Here is a 21,069-nt window from a genome sequence, read left to right as displayed (position 1 = left end):
TGAAGGAAATGTTTTTCTGAGTCATACTTCAAGGAGACATGACCACTAGTTCAAAAAAAAAAACAAAATATAAGAGATTGACTCCTAGCCTCACAGTACAAGGCGCTCTCTGGCCCTGCTCCTCAGTGAAATTGGTAAAAATTATTTTTAAAAAAATAGCCATTCAGAGCCTCTGGAAATGGTCCCTGAGGGGAAACAGTAAACGAAGAAAACAACTATTCAATAAAAATCTATGAAAATTCAGACTGAAAGGTCAAAGTCTGTGGTATTTGAACCAAGACCAATCTCACTCCCCCCCTTTCCCATCTTCCATCTCAGCAAGGTTCCAGTTCTTGCAGTGGCTAAGAACACATGGCTCCCTCTTTGCCTGACTCTCAGTCTAAGAGCTTTCTTCCTGCAGGACTGTCCCCAGCCCAGTGCTGCTGATACTAAGTCCCAGACAAGTATATCAAAAGCAGGGGCTCCCATGTACAACCCCAACTTGTTGTTGGAGCAGAGGCTGTACCTCAGGTGTGGCGCACTGAGAACAGCAGCAGGGCCCAACAGCTATTCTGCGCAGCTCATGAGACAGTGGTATTTCCACTCCAGGAGAAGCAAGCCACTGCACGCACCTCACTCCCACCCAATCCCATCCCATCCCTCACCCCCCTCGGCTCCCAGATCCAGAATGCCACTCAGAAAAGATGGCCATTGTCCCCATCCCTGGCTCCAGAACCCTGACATGCTACCAAATCTCTTCCCAAAAGATTTGACTTTATTGCCCAAAAAAGCATGGGTAAGTTGAACTCTAAGGGTATTCTCAAGAACAGTGAAAGTTGTGGTGAAAGGCAAGTGGGAGATCTGTGGAGGTATTGACCCTACAGCTTGGACCTCAAGCCAGCTGGTTTGCAGAAGAGGACCCAAGAATAAGACATTTGCAAGAAGTCCTCCTGGGGTCAGAACAAATAGCAAACACTGACCTCAGAAATCCTTCCTTGCAAGGAGCCCCAATTTGTTCTGATTAGTCTGCAGAGGAATTTAAACCTCAGGGTACTGCTGAAAACAATAGAGCAATCTGGGCAATTAGTGGAATCTAACAGCTGGGTTGGTCAGGGAAAGAAAGCCTTACTAGTACCAGCCATCTCGGGGTGACTACCGACTTTAAGCTGGGTCTCCCTAATGCCACTACCAGACGGCTGATGCTGGAGGGATGGGAAGAAAGAAAAGAATGCTAAAATAATCCAGTCACTAAGCATATAAACAGGCAAATAGCAGTAACAAGTCCCAGGACTGCTAAGAAAAATCAGTACCCAGAGTTGGTACAATATATCAATGATCAGTTTCCAACAAAAAATCATGAGGCGTGCAAAGAAATAGAGATGTATGACCCATATAACAGGAAAAAGAAAAAATCAGGCAAAAGAAACTGCCCGTGAGAGTGGCCAGATAGAGTTTAACAGAAAAATATTTCAAAACAGCCATAATAAATATGTTGACAGAGCCAAAGGAAACCATAATTAAAGTAGTAAAGAAAGGTGTGAAAGACAATGTTGCATCAAACAGAGAATATCAACAGAAATTTACATAATTTTTAAAATGAATTCTGGAGGGATGCCTGGGTGGCTCAGTTGGTTGGACGACTGCCTTCGGCTCAGGTCATGATCCCGGAGTCCAGGGATCGAGTCCCACACTGGGCTCCCAGCTCTGCGGGGAGGCTGCTTCTCCCTCTGACCTTCTCCTCGCTCATGCTCTCTCTCACCGTCTCTCTCTCAAATAAATAAATAAAATCTTAAAAAAAAAAAAAAGGAATTCTGGAGATGAAAAACCACAATAACTGAAATAAAAAACGGGCGCGCCTGGGTGGTACAACCAGCTGGGCACTGGACTCTTGATTCTGGCTCAGGTTGTGATCTCAAGGTCCTGAGATCGAGCCCCATATTGGATTCTGCGCCCAGCGCGGAGTCTACTTGGGATTCTCTCTCTCCCTTTCCCTCTGCCCCTTCCGCTCCTCATGGGTGGCGCATGCAGATGCTTGCTCTCTCTCTCTAATAAATAACTGCATTTTTTTTTTAAATGCATGAGTGAGGCTCAAGAGTAGAAATGAAGTGTCAGAAGAAATAATTAGCAAATCTGAAGATAGATCAAAAGAAATTATGCAAGCTGAAAACCAGAGAGAAAATAGAAGAAAAATAAACAGCTCCAGAGAAATTGCACATAACTGGGGTACCAGAGAGAGAGGAGAGCAGAAAAGGAGCAGAAAAAAATTTTTTTCAAAGAAATAATGGCTGAAAACTTCTCAAATTTATTGAAAAGCATTAACTTACTCAATTCCATCCAAGCAGGATAAACAAAAAGAGACCCACAACAGGCACATCACAGGAAAAATGCTCAAAGGCAAAGACAGGAGAAAATCTTGAAAGTAGAAATATAACGCATCATTTACAAGGGAATCCCAATAAGATTAACAGCTGACTTCTGAGCAAAAACAATTTACAAACGAGCAAAAGATCTGAACAGACATTTCTCCAAAAACTATATACAAATGGTCGATAACACGAAAAGTTCAACATCATGAGCTAATGGGAAAATACAAATCAGAACCAAAAAGAGACACCACTTCACACCTACTAGGATGGCTGTATCAACGAAGACAGTAAGAAAGTGCTAGCAGTGAGCACTACGAAATGTACAGATTTTCTGAATCATTATATTATACACCTGAAACTAATATAACAAGTGTGCTAATTATACTTGATTTTTTAAAAGTGCTGGCAAGAATGTGTAGAAACTGGAACCCTCATATATTGCTGGTGGGAACATAAAATGGTGCAGCTGCTTTCAGAAACAAGCAGTTCCTCAAACAGTTAAACATAGTAACTGTATGACCCAGAATGCTAATCCTTGGTATACAATTAAGAGAAATGAATATATATAAAAACTTGAATAATGTATAGCAACATTATTCACAAAAGCCAAAAAGGTAGAAATAACCCAAATATCCAAATGATAAATGGATAAGCAAAATGTGGTATATCCATACAATGGAATATTACTTGGCCATTAAAAAAATCAAGCATGGATACATGCTGCAGTATAGATGAACCATAAAAACATCTGCTAAGTAAAAAAAAGTCACAACAGAGCATATATCAAATGATTCCATTCATATGAAAATTTAGACTAAAGAAAGTTAAGTCAGAAAGTAAATTAGTGGTTGCTTAGGATCTGGTGGGAGGAGAGGGGAATGTGGGTGACAGCTAAAGAATATGGGGTTTGGGGGCACCTCGGTGGCTCAGTGGGTTGAGCCTCTGCCTTCGGCTTGAGTCATGATCTCAGGGTCCTGGGATCGAGCCCCACATCAGGCTCCCTGCTCAGCGGGAAGCCTGCTTCTCCCTCTCTCATTCCCCAGCTTGTGTTCCCTCTCCGACTCTCTCTCTCTCTCTGTCAAATAAATAAATAAGGATCTTTAAAAAGAAAAAAAAAAGAATATGGGGTGGAGTTTTTTTTTGAGATGATAAAGATATTCTAAAACTATGCTGATAGTTGCATGTATCCATGAATATACTCAAAAAACAATGGTCACTGATATGCAGAATTTGAGGAACAGGGCAGAGGAACATAGGGGAAGAGAGGAAAAAAAATCAAACAAGACAAAAGCAGAGAGGGAAACAAACCATAAGAGACTCTTAATCTCAGGAAACAAACTGAGGGTTGCTGGAGGGGAGGGGGGTGAGAGGGATGCGGTGGCTGGGTGATGGAGACTGGGGAGGGTATGTGCTATGGTGGGTGCTGTGAATTGTGTAAGACGGATGAATCACAGACCTGTGTCCCTGAAACAAATAATACATTCTAAGTTAATAAAAAAAAATGAACTGCACATTTTAAAAGGGGTAAATGGTACAGTAAACGAATTATATCTCAATAAAGCTGTTAAAAAACAACAGTTACTAGGTTTAGTTCAGAAACAATTTGCATTCCTACTAGGGTATATTAAGTATTCCTTTCACCATAGTCTTAAAGCACTACTTTTAAAGTATAATTAACACACAGTAACAGCTTCATGGTGAGATACTTGTGAAGCTGCAAAGAAAAATAATAAAGTGTGGGGCTCCTGGGTGGCTCAGTTGGTTAAGCATCTGCCTTCTGCTCAGGTCATGATCTCAAGGTCCTGGGATCAAGCCCCACATCTTGCTCCCTCTTCTCCCTCTCCCTCTGCCATTCCCCCTGCTTGTGCTCTGTCAAATAAAATCTTTAAAAAAGAAATAAAAATAATAAAGTTAAAGTAGGGAGAAGAACTCAAATGAAATCATGTATTCCCACTGATAAAACTCAACAAAAGTATCAATCCTATAACGATAAAGAGTTCTACGATGCTTTGAAAGAGAAAAAAGTTTTTACTACAATAACTGAAGTTGAAATTTCTATGCCCAAATTTTTAAAATACTCTGTTCATGAATTACCTTTACTATAACCAGTATAAAGAATTTTTTCCCTTGGAAAGTAATAAGACCATATACTATATTTTAACTATACAGACAAGAGAGAACTAAAGAACTTAAGTGTTTTACTTGCAATTACTGATAATGAAAAACTGTGAAGGACACTGTAGTATCTAAAAATGTCATGCAAGAGGTTCCTTGGGTATGTCTGTCTAACAGAAAGAAAAAAGGATTAAGAATTACTGAGTCTTCTGGGCTCCTGGGTGGCTCAGTGGGTTAAGCCTCTGCCTTCGGCTCAGGTCATGATCTCAGGGTCCTGGGATTGAGCCCCACACTGGGCTCTCTGCTTGGCAGGGAGCCTGCTTCCTCCTCTCTCTCTGCCTGCCTCTCTGCCTATTTGTGATCTCTCTGTCAAATAAATAAATAAAATCTTTAAAAAAAATTACTGAGTCCTCCCTTTTACTGTCCCTTTCTGAAGCATGGCATCCCAAATTATCATAAAATCATTAGATTAAATTTAATTAGCAGAGATAAATGACAAGTATTCCCTGTTCTAAAACAGCTTACTGTCTAGTAAGAAAGAAAGCTAACCAAAAGTTTTTAGCAAACTGAACGGTTATCTTTCAAAAATGTCACTCTCACTAAAAAACAAACAAAAATGGCAGGGGAAACTCTACTAAGTTAAAAGAAGATAAAGGTATGACTGAATTAAATGAATGACCTTTGATTAGACCCTGAGTCAAAACAAGGCAAAACCAAACAGCTGTAAAGGACATTACTAGGACAAAGGCAGAAACTGAATACGGGCTATGTATTAGTTAATCAAATCCTTTTACAAACTGGTCTATTATTATCAGTTCCTCAACTGCTAATTTTCCCATTTGATGCATCTCTGTAATAAGGTGCTTTGTAAGTTCTGTGAGTTCATGCTCAGCTTTGGGAGAGTCTTCCACATTTCAGGGATTACAGTGCAATCCCAAAGGCAGTTTAATGTCTGCCTCTGCAAGTGTCCTATAACATTCATCAGTTCCAAACACATTATTAGTTGCCTTGCCCAAGATTTCCACACAAGGCTGAAGTTTTCCATTTCTTGCAGGTGACTTTTAGATTTTTTCTTTCTTTCTTTTTAATGTAATCTCTACACCAAACATGGGACTCGACCTCATGACCCTGAGATCAAGAGTCACATGTTCTACCAAGTGAGCAAGCCAAGGACTCCATTTCCTGCAGGTGGCTTTAAACAGACACAACCCAAATACAAGTGGCTCACTTCTGTCTTATGTCCTGAAGCAGTGGGCACTTTCACCAGTCCTCAGTTCACAGGCAAAGCTTGCCTCTTCCCAATTCCCAGCTTTACACAGACCCAGTTGAGACCTTTGGCCTCAATTATTGTCCCCATGGGCAAATTAAACCCCAAGGCAAAAAAGCTTATGGGCCATCAAGTTTAACTCCCATTCATCCCTGTAACAACGTCATATATTTGAAGCTATTTAATAACTGGGACTCAATTTTTCTTATACTGCTGACATTCAGGAATTATACCATTTTCACGTATTTCATTAAATCAGTCACTGTACTTATTATTCTAATAATCTATTAGCTTGTTCCTTTTGATTTAGTTGTCTAGATACAAAATCATAGCATTTGTAAACAAGTTTGTATCTTCTTTCCACAAATGATACCTTATTTGTTTTACATTTTACTGCACTGAATAAAACAGACATAGTGTAAAGAATATGGTTTTGTTCTTTTTCAAGGTAACTCTGCTAGTGCTTTACGCCAATAAAAGCTTTATTAAGACCACAGATCCCAAAACAATCCTGTAAAAGAACAGAGGTGGAGGTCTCTCACTTTCTGATTTCAAAACTTACTATAAAACTGTAATGATCAAAACAAGATGGCACAGGCATAAAGACGGATGTACAGACAAATGGAATAAAACTGAAAGCCCAGAAATAAACCCTTGCATCTATGGTCAAACGGGGTCCCCCCCCCATGTTTTCTTCGTGGATTTTTTTTTCTCAGTTTTACTGAAATGTAACTGATACACAGCCACGTGTGAGTTTAAGGTGTATGGCATAATGACTTGACATAAATGACTTGACATGATTTCCAACAAGGGTGCAAAGACCATTAAATGGTAAAAGGACAGTTTTCTCAACAAATGGTATTAGGAAAACTGGATATCCATTTGCAAAAGAATGAAGTTGGACCCTTACCTTATACCACATAGAAATTAACTCAAAATTGAAGACCCCCAGAAGCACAGGCAAAGATGAAAAACAGACAAATTGAACTATACCAAAATTAAAAATCTGTGCATCAAAGAACATGATCAACAGAGTAAAAAGGCAACCCACAGAATGGGAGAAAGTATTTGCAAATCATATATCCTATGATAAGGGGTTAATATCCAGAATATACAAAGAATTCCTACAAATCAATAAGAACACAGCAAACAATCTGATTAAAAACTGGGCAGGGGCACCTGCTAGCTCAGCTGCCAGAGCTTGCTATTCTTGATCCTAGGGTCTTGAGTTCCAGCCCCAGGTCGGGGATAGAATTTACCTAAAAATTAAAAAAAAATAAAAATAAAAGACAAAGGACTTGAATAGACACTTCTCCAAAGATACACAAAAGGGCCAACAAGCACATGAGGAGACGCAACATCATTAGTCATTAAGGAAATACTAATCAAAATTACAATGAAATACCATACCACCTTGCACCCATTAGGATGGTTATTATACAAAAACCAGAAAGTAATGAGTGCTAGCAAGGATGTGGATGAATTGGAACCTTTGTGCACCGTTAGAATGTAAAATGGTAAATATTAAGATGCATTTTACCACAATTAAAACTCCCCCCTCCCCCACAATTAAAATTTTTAAAACTGTACTGGGGTGCATGGGTGTCTCAGTTGGTTAAGTGTCTGACTTTTGGTTTTGGTCCAGCTCATGATTTCAGGGCTGTGGGATCAAGCACGGAGCCTGCAAGAGATTCTCTCTCCCTCTGCCCCTGCCCCAGCTCATGTGCATATATTCTCATGTTCTCACTAATAAACAAATAAATCTTTTTTAAAAAACTGTTTTTTTTAAATAAGAAAGTTAAGATGGTTACTGAGTTCATCCAAGTGCTTTTTTAAGAGTTATTACTTACTTGCCATTATAAGAATAATAATAGTTAACACCCACATGGTATTTGTACGGGCTGGGTATTCTATATTAGCACATTTAATTCTCAAAACTGATAAAAACAGACCTACACAAATATGCTCAACAAATTTTTGACAAAAGCACAAAAACAATGATAGACTTTTCAGCAAATTAGTGCTGGAGCAATCAGACATCCAGACAAAAATATGAACTTCAACTTAAACCTCATAACTTACGGGGTGCCTGGGTGGCTCAGTAGGTTAAAGCCTCTACCATTGGCTCAAGTCCATGTTCCCAGGGTTCTGGGATGGAGCCCCGCATCAGGCTCTCTGCTCAGCAGGGAGCCTGCTTCCTCCTCTCTCTCTCTCTCTCTCTCTCTGCCTGCCTCTCTGACTACTTGTGATCTCTCTCTGTCAAATAAATAAATAAATGAAATCTTAAAAAAAAAAAAAAAAAAGGCTCAGTCAGTTAAGCATCTACCTTCAGCTCAGGTCAGGATCCCAGGGTCCTGGGTTTGAGTCCTGCTCAGCAGGGAGCCTGCTTCTCCCTCTTCCTCTGCCCCTCCCCCAGTTATGTGGGGGTGCACTGGGCTGCCCCCCCTCACTCACTCAGATAAATAAATAAAATCTTAAAAAGAAAAAGAACTTAAATGTAAAACAAAATCATAAAATGTTTAGGGGGGAAATATGGGAGAAAATCTTCAAAACACAGGACTAGGTGAAGAGGTCTTAGACTTGCACCAAAACCTTGATCTATAAAAGGAAAAGTTAATGAATGGAGCCTCCTCAAAATTAAAAACCTTGTGCTCGCTTCGGCAGCACATATACTAAAATTAAAAACCTTTACTCAGTAAAAGACGTTGTAAGATAAAGAGAAAAATCACAGACTAAAAGAAAATATTTCCTGACCACATATCAGGCAAAGGGCTTAAAACTAGACTCTTTAAAAAACTCAAAACTCAATTAATTTTTAATCCAATTAGAAAACCGACAAAAGACATGAACAGCCATTTCACTGACAAACATATAAAGATAGGCTAATAAGCATGAGAAAGATGTTCAACATCAGTAGCCACCAGGGAAATACAAATTCAAACCACAATTAAACTTCTTTTATACACCTATCAGAATACTAAAATAAAATATAGTAACAAGACTAAATGCGGCTAAGTACATAGAAAAACTGAATCCCTCCTACATTGATGGTGAGAATGTAAAAAGGTACAGCCAATTGGAAAATTGTTTGGCAGTTTCTTTTAAAGCTAAAAATGTACTGAACACATATTATATCCCAGGAACTGTATACTACTAGACACTTGTTCCAGAGAAATAATGTTCATGTAAAAGTCTGTACACAAATGTTCACAATGATTTTATTCATAATAGCCAAAACCTCAAAATCTGTCAAGATCTTATCAAACTCAACACCCCAAAATTAAATAATCCAGTTAAGAAATGGGCAGAAGGAAAGAAGATATTTGCAAATGACATATCAGATAAAGGGTTAGTAACCAAAATCTATAAAAACTTACAAAATCCTAACAGCCAAAACCTGCAAAGAAACCAAAGGCCCTTCAATGGATAAATGATTAAACAAACTGTGGTACAGCCACACCATGGAATATTACGCAGCAATACAAAGGAATGAACTATTTATACACACAACAACTTGGATGGACTTCAAGGAAACTATGCCAAGTTAAAAAAAAAAAAAAAAGCCCAATCCCTCTGGGGCACCTGGGTACCTCAGCTGGTTAAGCATCTGCCATCTGCTCAGGACATGGTCCCAGGGTCCTGACGTGGAGCCCCATACTGGGCTCCCTGCTCAGCAGGGGAGTCTGCTTCTCCCTCTCCCTCCCTCAAATAAATAAATAAAATCTTAAAAAAAAAAATCTCTGGGGGCGCCTGGGTGGCTCAGTGACTTAAAGCCTCTGCCTTCAGCTCAGATCATGGTCTCGGGGTCCTGGGAACTAGCCCCGCATCCGGCTCTTTGCTCAGCGGGGAGCTTGCTTCCTCCTCTCTCTCTGCCTGCCTCTCCGCCTACTTGCGATCTCTATCTGTCAAATAAATAAATAAAGTCTTAAAAAAAAATAATGAACTTGTCTGGAATTTTTAGAATAAACTACCTGAAATAAAAAAAAAAAAAAATCTCATAGCCATGTGCTAGTATTTTTATTTGAATTTAAACATCTATATATTCATAAATGAGATTAGGCTATACTTTTAATTCCTCGTATTTGTCACATTTTGTTACTGGAGTTCATTATTATTTTTTTTTTTAAGATTTTATTTATTTATTTGACAGAGAGAGATCACAAGTAGATAGAGAGGCAGGCAGAGAGAGAGAGGGAAGCAGGCTCCCTGCTAAGCAGAGAGCCCGATGCGGGACTCGATCCCAGGATCCCGAGATCATGACCTGAGCCGAAGGCAATGGCTTAACCCACTGAGCCACCCAGGCGCCCCTGGAGTTCATTATTTAACATGAAAACTAACTATTCTTTGAAAGATTAGAATAGACCACCAGTAACTAGGGAGTAGATTTTTGCCCTACTTCAAAGAACAGAATAGGGAGGAAAAGATCATTTTATAATCTTGATTTTTCCTTGGTTAGAGGAATCTATCCTGACTTTTACATCTTATTTTGTCAACATGAATTCCTACTTTGAATGAAATTATTTACTCTGCTGAGACATTCATATTAAGAGGATGTAACACATACATTTCCAGTTTTTTCACTTTGAAGGTCCTTAACTTCATAGGTATCTTTTGTTATACCCAATTTACTCCCTCAATTTTTCCTGTTGTTTCTCAATTTTCCAAATCTGGATTAATTCCTAGTCTTCTGCTTTGGAGTATATTTATTTCTTCTTGTATTTTTATTATTTTGTTCTCTTTGCTTCTTTTTAAAATTTTTCTGAAAACTTAAATTCTAATGGTAAATTCATACTTTTTTTTTTAAAGATTTTATTTATTTATTTGACAGAGAGAGAGATCACAAGTAGGCAGAGAGGCAGGCAGAGAGAGAGGGGGAAGCAGGCTCCCCACCGAGGAGAGAGCCCAATGTGGGGCTTGATCCCAGGACTCTGAGATCATGACCTGAGCTGAAGGCAGAGGCTTTAACCCACTGAGCCACCCAGGCGCCCCATAAATTCATACTCTTGTATGTTAAGTAGCACATCTTTGTCCACGTTAGGTAAGTCTAATAACTACACTGTATTTTTCACTTATTTTCTAAGTAAGATAGTCTGTCACTTGAGAAGATATACAACAGCTGTTTAGAAGAACAGTTACTAACATCCAGTCAGTGGGGAGGGAAAACTGTCCAAAGAGGCATCTCAGGCTCAAACAGAAGCTAGAAAGAATTTTTTTTTTTAACAATGTATGGTAATAAGCGAAATAATGAAAGCCCCATTTTCTATGCCACAATTTACCATCTCTTGCTATTAGTCATTTTTTCATAAGTAAAAAAAACAAATGGACAGTTTAAAAAACAGACTAGTCAATTTTCTTGTTTTAAAAAAAGTACAGTTTCCGAAAACAAAATAAAACACATTTCTAATAACTTAAAATGTACTTTTGGGGGGGCTTTAAAAAGTACTTCAATTACAAGCCTAAAAAAAAGAACTTTGCTTTTAAGTTATAAAACCGTGAAAATTGAGGTTAAGATACAAATGTTGACAACCAGCTTTTAAGACATGAATAAAGCCCATATAAACTAATAAAAACTTGTAGAAGTGGGACCAAAGGTTAATCTCTTCCCTCCAGTAAAAGTTTAAAATGTCAACATTTGTTGAGTTTCTAAAGGTTTCATTTCCTTCTTGGACTAAATTGGCATCTTAAAAGGAATTAGGAATTGAGAACAGCAGACAAAAGTTAAACTTGAGGAACACAGGAACACAGCTGAGGACAGGGCCAAACTGCCTGAGATGGTAAAGAAACTCCATTAAAGGCTATATACCTAATGGAAATTAAAACTAAGGGTCTCCAAAGGGGAACCTTCTTGCACTGTTGGTGGGAATACAAAGTGGTGCAGCCACTCTGGAAAACAGTATAAGGGTTCCTCAAAAAGTGAGAAATAGAGCTACCCTACCACCTAACAGTTGCACTACTAGGTATTTACCCAAAGGATACAAAAATACGGATTCAAAGGGGTACATGCACCCCAATGTTTATAATAGCATTATCAACAATAGCCAAACTATGGGAAGAACCCGAGTGTCTACCAACTGATGAATGGATAAAGATGATGTGGTGTGTGTACACACACACACACACACACACACAAATACTAGCCAGCCCTCAAAAATAACAAAATCTTGCTGTTTGCAACTATGTAGATGGAACCAGAGTGTATTATGTATTATCGGAAGTGAAATAAGTCAGAGAAAGCCAAATACCCTATGATTTCACTCATGTGGAATTTAAGAAACAAAACAGATGAACACAGGAGAAGGGAAAGAAAAATAGTAACAGAGAGGAAGGCAAACCATGAGAGACTTGAGAAAGAAAGAGTGGGAGAAGCAGATTCCCGACTGAGAAGGGAGCCAGACATGGGGCTCGATCCCAGGACCCCAGGATCATGACCTGAGCTGAAGGCAGATACTTAACTGAGTCATCACTCTTTAAAAAAAGAGACTCTTTTTTAAAATTAACATAAAATGTATTATTTGCCCCAGGGGTACAGGTCTGTGAATCTTTAGGCTTACACATTTCACAGCATTCACCATAGCACACACCCTCCCCAATGTCCATAATCCAGCTACCCTATCCCTACCCCTCCACCCCCAGCAACCCTCAGTTTGTTTCATGAGATTAAGAGTCTCTCTCTCTGTCTCTGCCTGCCACTCTGTCTGCCTGTGCTCGCTCTTGCGCTCTCTCTGACAAATAAATAAATAAAAATCTTTAAAAAAAAAAAAAAAAAAAAGGGACGCCTGGGTGGCTCAGTTGGTTGGGCGGCTGCCTTCGGCTCAGGTCATGATCCCGGCGTCCTGGGATCGAGTCCCGCATCAGGCTCCGTGCTCTGCAGGGAGCCTGCTTCTCTCTGTCTCTGCCTGCCACTCTGTCTGCCTGTGCTCGCTCTTGCTCTCTCTCTGACAAATAAATAAATAAATAAAAATCTTTAAAAAAAAAAAAAAAGAGTCTCTTATGGTTTATCTCCCACCTGATGCCATCTTGTTTCATTTTTTCCCCTCCCTATTCCCTTCAACCCCCACCCTGCTTCTCAAATTCCTTGTATCAGAGAGATCATATAATTGTCTTTCTCTGATTGACTTATTTCACTCAGCGTAATACCCTCTAGTTCCATCCACATCGTTGCAAATGGCAAGGTTTCGGGGTTTTGATGGCTGTATGGTATTCCATTCCCCACACCCACACACATATATGTATATATGTACATATATATATGTACACCGCTCCCCTCTCTACTTCTCTGCCCTCTGCATCTCCCATCCCTCTCCACAGCCCTCACTAACTCCCTTTCCACACATAGCCCTCTCCTCCCTCACCAGGAACCTCTCGCTTCTTCCTCTCCCCACCCCACCCTCCCTCCCTCGCCCAAGCGACAGGCTTCACCTCTACTCCATTCCATGTCCCCTGTGCAGCCCATGGCCTGCTCTGTGGCCCCCCGTGGAGGGATAAAGTAGTACAACTCATTTGCTCCCTCACTTGTTAGCAGCTTCCTATACATATAAGACGTATATATATATGTATCACATCTTCCTTATCCACTCATCTGTTGATGGACATCTAGGTTCTTTCCATAGTTTCCATAGTTTCTACACTGCTGCTATAAACATTCGGGTGCATGTGTCCCTTTGGATCACTACATTTGTATCTTTAGGGTCAATACCCGGTAGTGCGATTGCTGGGTCGTAGGGTAACTCTATTTTCAACTTTTTGAGGAACCTCCATACTGTTTTCCAGAGTGGCTGCACTAGCTTGCATTCCCACCAGCAGTGTAGGAGGATTCCCCTTTCTCCATATCCCTGCCAACATCTGTCGTTTCCTGACTTGCTAATTTTAGCCATTCTGACTGGCGTGAGGTAGTATCTCAATGTGGTTTTGATCTGTATTTCCCTGATGCTAGTGATGTGGAGCACTTTTTCATATGTCTGTTGGCCATTTGGATGTCTTCTCTACAGAAATGTCTGTTCACGTCTTCTGCCCATTTCTTGACTGGATTTATTTGTTCTTTGGGTGTTGAGTTTGATAAGTTCTTTTTTTTTTTTAAGATTTTATTTATTTATTTGTCAGAATGAGAGAGAGAGAGTGCACACAGGCAGAGGGAGTAGCAGGTGGAGGCAGAGGGAGAAGCAGGCTCCCTGCCAAGCAAGGAGCCAACGTGGGACTTGATCCCAGGACGCTGGGATCATGACCTGAGCCGAAGGCAGCCGCTTAACCAACTGAGCCACCCAGGCGACCTGAGTTTGATAAGTTCTTTATAGATTTTGGAAACTGGCCCTTTATCAGATAGGTCATTTGTGAATATCTTCTCCCATTCTGTCAGCTATCTTTTGGTTTTGTTGACTGTTTCCTTTTTTTGTGCAAAAGCTTTTGATCTTGAAGTCCCAAAAGGGAAGCCCTTGCTTCCCTTACTTTTGGCAATGTTTCTGGGAAGCAGTTGCTGCCTATGTTCTCTTCCAGGATTTTGATGGATTCCTGTCTCACATTGAGGTCTTTCATCCATTTTGAGTATATTTTTGTGTGTGGTGTTACGGAAATGGTCCAATTTCATTTTTCTGAATGTGGCTGTCCAATTTTCCCAACACCATTTGTTGAAGAGACTGTCTTTTTTCCATTGGACATTCTTTCCTGCTTCCCACAAGAGACTCTTAACCACAGAGAACAAGCAGAGGGTAACTGGAGAATGGTGGGGTGGGGTGGGGGATGGGCTAAATGGGTGATGGGTATTAAGGAGTTTACTTGTTTCAATGAGCACTGGGTATTATATGTAAGTGACAAATTGCTAATTCTACTCCTGAAACCAATACCACGCTATACTTTAACTAACTAGAATTTAAATAGAAACTTGGAAGAAAAAAATTAAAACTAAGGGTTTCCATACTTTTTTTTTTTTAGTCATTGGTAACACCACCTTTTCACACCATAGAAGGCAGCAATGAGAAAAGTCAGACTCCCAGAGACCTTGGGCACTGGCTAGTTGATCAGTGTTCCCATCAGTTAAATGGATGGGAAGTACACTAAATTCTTACCTGATCTGTATAAGCAGAAGAGTCTAAGTCAAGTGAACAAAAGCATAACTTCAATCATTAAAAAACACAGAGCCAGGGGCCCTCAATCAATCCCAAAGTTTGCATCACTTTATAGACCTAGAATTAGTGAATGAAGGGGTCTCCTTGAGGAAGGTTCCTATTATACCACCAAGAATTTACACCATTAATCTTTCTCCCTGCAAGCTTTCCCCAAAAGGACTACCACTGCCTTTTACCAAGGTGACTCTGCATGGGGGAAAATGAAATAATCAAAGACTCCGTGAGGATTACTAGACACTGGCTCTGGCTCTGAACAAGCACTAATTCCAGAAGACCCAAAACATCACTGTGGTCCACCAGTTGGAAGAGGGGCTTACAGATGTCAGCTGGTCAGTGGAATCTTACTTCAGGATCACCTAACAGTGGGTCATGAACACTGATGTGGTTATCTCCCCGGTTTCAGAACGCTTAATCAGAATAAACATACTCAGCAACTGGAAGAATCCCATTACTTCCAGAACGTTCCCACTTTAGTAGGGAGCATCGTACCCTTTTAACTTATAAAATCATCTTCAGCAACACTCTCAAGAAAATTCTTTTTAAAGAACAAAATCAATTTATTTAAAAACTGGCGGCATCATTTCAATCTATTCCAATACAACTTTTATAACTATAAGCCAAAGTAACTGAGGTAGTTCTTTTACTGTAATAATCAGTCTTGATTCTAAGTGAAGCTATCTAATCTAGAAAACCAGAAAAACTGCTCAATTGAATCAACTGCCTTAACTCTAATAATAACTGTAGCAAACATACTTGAGTGGCATAAGTATAATGAAGTTCATTTTTTACTTCCATTCAATTATGACCAAAGCGGGGTGATTCTATTGTGTATCTGAAACTAATATGATGTTGGATGACAATTACACTTCATAAAAAGTCTTCATTAAATGTATACTTATGATGAGCACTGAGTAATATACAGAACTAATGAATCACTAACTGTACACCTGAAATTAATATAACACTGTACGTTAACTATATTGTGGAATTAGAAACTTAATTAAAAAAAAAAAAAAAAACCACCTCCCAAACAAACAAAAAATCAGATTAACTGACATTTATAGTGAATATACCAGGTCAAAACAACAACAGTAGCCTTTAACCAAAAATAAATAAATAAAGTTATTTTAAGTGATTGTGCTTTAGTAAGGAAACAAAAATATTACAATACACTATCAAGTTATTAATTAATTAATATTAATGATTTTAGTAATATTTTAGTCCTGCCAAATCCTAACCATGTAATTTAATAATATCCATTTCCAGAAAACTAGGAAGCTCAACAATAAGAAGAAAAACAAGAACTCCTTTAACTGAGCAGAAACCTGGAAGTCTGCTTATAAAAGTCTACATAATTCACTCCAGATCTGATGCATATAACAAAAAGAAAAAAAACAAACAAACAGATAATAACGTGTCAGCAAGAATATGGAGAAAGTTCATTTCTCATGCACTGCTGGTGGGATAGAAAATGTTGCAGCCACATTGGCAAAGTCTGACAGCTCCTAAACTGGTTAAACTAATGACTGAAAACAAAGATTCTTAGGGTTTTACATGTTCCAGCCTTTAACAGAGTATCTCTTCACCAAAAGATCCAGCAATTCCACCCCTAGAAATATAGCCAGGAGAAATAAAAACATATGTGCACCCAGAAATACAGACATGAATATTTACAGCACCATTTTTCATAATAGCCAAAAAATGGAAAACAAAAACAAAAACAAAACCTAAATGTGCTTCAAACTTAAGAATGGGTAAAAAAGGGGCACCTGAGTGGCTCAGTGGGTTAAGCTTCTGCCTTCGGCTCAGGTCATGATCTCAGAGTCCTAGAATCGAGACCCACATCGGGCTCTCTGCTCAGCGGGGAGCCTGCTTCCCCCTTTCTCTGCCTGCCTCTCTGTCTCCTTGAGATCTCTCTGTCAAATAAAATCTTTAAAAAAATAAAATTAAAAAAAAAAAAAAAGGAATGGGTAATAAAAAATACGGCATATCCACAACTACAGTGAAGTATTATTCAGCAATGAAAAGACAAAGTACTGATACATGCTATAACACAAATAAATCTTGAAAACAGAAAATGATGCTAAAAGAAAGAAGTCACTCACAAAGGGCCACATACTGTATGATTCCATTTACGTGAAATGTTCAGAATATGCAAATCTATAGAGACAAAAAGTGGACTGGTTGACAAGAGCTGAGAGGGATGGGAGTTTTGAACGTGACATTTAAGGTGTAAAGGTTTCTCTTTGAAGTGATAAAATATCCTAAAATTGATTGTGGTAATGGTTGCACAATTTTGTAAATGCAATGAGCCACTGAATTGTACACTTTAATTGATGAAGTGTATGTTGTGTGAACTATATCTCAACAAAGCTGTAAAAAAAAAAAAAAAAGATCCAGGACACCTGGGTGGCTCAGTGGATTAGGCCTCTGCCTTTAGCTCAGGTTATGATCGCAGGATCCTGGGATCAAGCCCCACATGAGGCTCCCTGCTCAGCAGGGAGCCTGCCTCCCGCCCCGCTCTGCCTGCCTCTCTGACTACTTGTGATCTCTGTCTGTCAAACAAATAAATAAAATCTTAAAAAAAAAAAAGATTATCCAGTGCAATTGTGCTAGATACAGAAGTACTTTCAACCATGAGAAGAAAGCAACTATGGTGGCCAGAGAAGAGCATCAAACATAACAACCATGCCCTCCGGAGCTTCCCAATCATCAATTGAAAGGATTAGGTTTTCTCCCTCTAATTTTCAAATCCTTTGTATCATTTCATGTATTTTTTAATTTTTTTAAGAGAATTATTTATTCCAGAGAGAGAGCACAGGCAAGCAGGGGCAGAGGGAGAGAGAATCTTCAAGCAGACTCCTCATTCAATCTAACGACTCTGAGATCATGATCTGACCTGAGCAGAAAAACCATGACCAGACACTGAACCCACTGAGCCACCCAGGCACCTCTTTTTTTTTTTTCCTGTAGGTTCCATGCCCAGTGTGGGCACTGAACTCATGACCCTGAGATCAAGAGTCCCTGGGCACACCCCCTCATATTTCTTTAAATAAGAGACAAAACACTGTCTTAACAGATGTGTTTATAGGATCACTGTTTAAAGAACATGTAGCCACACCTAAATGGTAATCTCAAAATCACCTGTTGCATGAAAAACAAGTTGCAGAACAATAACAGTATGATTTAATTTCTGTAAAAATTACATACCAAAATCAGGAATGTGTTTTCTATGCATAGATATGTATGCAAGTGGTTAAGTACAGTATTTTAAAAATCTAGATAGAGGGGCACCTGGGTGGCCCTGCCTTCGGGCCGCTGCCTTCGGCTCAGGTCATGATCTCAGGGTCCTGGGATCGAGTCCCGAATCGGGCTCTCTGCTCGGCAGGGAGCCTGCTTCCCTCTCACTCTCTCTGCCTGCCTCTCTGCCTACTTGTGATCTCTCTCTGTCAAATAAATAAATAAAATCTTTAAAAAAAAAATCTAGATTGATACACCTCGAACTTCTCAGAGCAATTTCAGTTCTCATTATTACAGAAGTATGTGTGTATTCCTTAAGTAACTAAAAATTAGGGGCGCCTGGATGGCTCAGTGGGTTGGAGCCTCTGCCTTCGGCTCAGGTTGTGGTTGGGATTGAGCCCCACGTCGGAGACTCTGCTTGCCGGGGAGCCTGCTTCCCCATCTCTCTCTGCCTGCCTCTCTGCCTACTTGTGATATCTGTCTGTCAAAAAAATAATAATAATAATAACTAAAAATTAATCATTAAAAAACTAAATGTAAGGGAAAGGAGTATGGCTTCAACATGTGTAGAAGCAACAATCATATGGACTACGATGTATTTCATTGTAAAGCTTGCAATTTAGCTTCAGCCTTTCTCCTTATGCTTAGAAACTTTACAGATTAAAAACTACAAGTTCAGGGGCACCTCAGTGGCTCAGTTGGTTAAGCATCTACCTTCGGCCCAGGTCATAACCCTAGGTTCTGGGATCAAGTCCCACACTGGGCTCCCTGTGCAGCATCCCTCTCCCTCTGCCCTGCTTGTGCTCTCTCTCTCTCTCAAATAAATAAATAAAATCTTTAAAAATTTTAAAAAATTAAAAAATAAAAACTACAAACCCAATTTTTACAGATAGAAAGGAGTTCTGTAGAAAATCCTGGGGGCCCATTCACAGTAAAGACAACAGAGAAGAAATGGTCTTAAGAACAAAAATAGAAAGATCACTATATATATTCCAGATTTTGGGTATCCAAGAAGTATATAACCCTGAAGAAAGTTTAAGGATCAGTAAGTTTAAGTTCCTGGCTTTTACTGTTGTGAAGAGATCATTAATCTGTAAGAAACAAACCTATTGCCATCTCCTATAGGGAAATAAAACAAATTTCTATTGCAGAGCCCAATATATTGTTATACTGATTGTGGGACAACTTTTAGCAAGTCAACTGCTCTTTCTTGAGCCTCAATTTACTCATCTGTAAAAAGCCAGGCAGACAAAAAAAAAAAAAAAAAAAAAAAAAAAAGCCAGGCAGAAGACTAATGCCTTCTCTGCCCCTTCAAAAGCTAGAATTTAACACAGTAATTTTTAACTTTCTGCAATCCATAACTCTACCTCCTACATACACATCTTAGCTATTCGTAGTTTCTACCTATCTGGTCTGCGAAAAGATAGTTCAAAGATTTTCCACTAAGGCATGGCCATCTCATTTGCTCACCCTCCAATTTCAATTCCAAAAATTACACTACAAACCTATCATCAAGATGGTAGGTACATTTGGTATAACCCATGTAAATACTCTTAGCTAGGTCACTGTTACTTATACCCCTAAACCACATTATTTCCTAAGGCACATGATGACTCATGGCTCAGAGTTAAGCACAACAATTAAAAAATATAGACAATGACTTGGATTAAAGTGTGTCAAAGCTACTTTAAAACTGGTGTTTTGGGGCACCTGGATGGCTCAGGTGGTTAAGCGTCCAACTCTTGGTCTCAGTTCAGATCTCCAACTCAGGGTCATGGGTTTGAGTTCCCTATTAGGCGCCACACTGAGTGTGGACCTTACTTAAAACACAACACCAAAAAAAAAACTAATGTCTTTACGTAACAGCTGTGAGGAGTATCATAAATTACATCCCTGACTTTTTTTTCTGAGTGATTTACTGTTAAAATAAGGAAAAGATTCAAAGTTAGCACTGTAAAAATTAATCTCACTCACTTGCATTTCCTGAATGGAAAGAATGGGATGGGCCAGGAGTGTGACCAATAGAAAAATTATTGAGAACAGCTGGTACCAACAGTTTAAAATCAGACAGGTATAGGACTGAATCACTGAGCCAGTGTATTAAACTAGGCAAATCACTTAAGCTACATGATATATGAGCTCTGGTCTTCTCAACCGTGAATAAAAAAAGATACTGCAAGGATTAAATAAAATAATACCATATATTGAGGAGGGAGGAAAACAATGCCTGAAATTAGGTGGTGCTCAGTGAAGATTAGCCGCTTTCCCCCTTTCTGGGAGTACAGGAGGATATTCAAGGTCCACCTTTAACAGGAAACTTTAACCAACAAAACCAACCAGTTGTTTTTTCCCCCCACACTGCTATCAGTTTTGCCCAACTTAATGTTTATCTCAATAGCACTGTAAAAAGGACTCATCGCTAGAAGGACAATCAAAGGTGCCCCCCCCTCCTTTTTAAAATCATGATAAGTCTACTCTTTAAGATTCTTTTTTTTTTTTTTTTTTTGACAGATAGAGATCACAAGTAGGCAGAGATGCAGACAGAGAGAGAGGAGGAAGCAGGCTCCCTGCTGAGCAGAGAACCCAATGCAGGGCTCCATCCCAGGACCCCGAGATCATGACCTGAGCTGAAGGCAGAGGCTTTAACCCACCAAGCTACCCAGGCACCCCATGGTAAGTCTACTCTTTAATCTCTATCTCTATTTCCCCCACCTCCTCCCCTACCTCCCCTCTGGTAACCATCAGTTTGTTCTCCAGTTAAGAATCTGTTTCTTGGTTTGTCTCTCTCTCTCTTTTTCTCCTTGGCTCCTTTGTTCTGTTTCTTAAATTCCACATGAGTGAAATGATGTAGTATTTGTCTTTCTCTGACTTAACTCACTCAGCATTATATTCTCTAGCTCCACCTACGCTGCTGCAAATGGCCAAGATTTCATTCTTTTTTACATCTGAATTCCGTTACATCTAGACACCACAGCCTCCTCAT

The 21,069-nt window shown here is 39.4% G+C and overlaps 2 protein-coding genes across 6 annotated transcripts in view; one reads left to right on the top strand and one right to left on the bottom strand.

Annotated features, from left to right (window-relative positions):
- The window catches only part of LOC123929308 (40S ribosomal protein S24-like), a 576,828-nt gene that overhangs the window by 107,357 nt on the left and 448,402 nt on the right, over positions 1 to 21,069 (top strand). The window lies entirely within an intron of this gene.
- The window catches only part of TLK2 (tousled like kinase 2), a 119,830-nt gene that overhangs the window by 70,749 nt on the left and 28,012 nt on the right, over positions 1 to 21,069 (bottom strand). The gene's annotated exons all lie outside the window — the stretch shown is intronic.

This window comes from Meles meles, chromosome 18, assembly GCF_922984935.1.
Source record: "Meles meles chromosome 18, mMelMel3.1 paternal haplotype, whole genome shotgun sequence".
Lineage (NCBI taxonomy): Eukaryota > Metazoa > Chordata > Mammalia > Carnivora > Mustelidae > Meles > Meles meles.
Note: the sequence above shows the minus strand (reverse complement) of the source record. Positions and strands in the feature narration are given on the sequence as shown.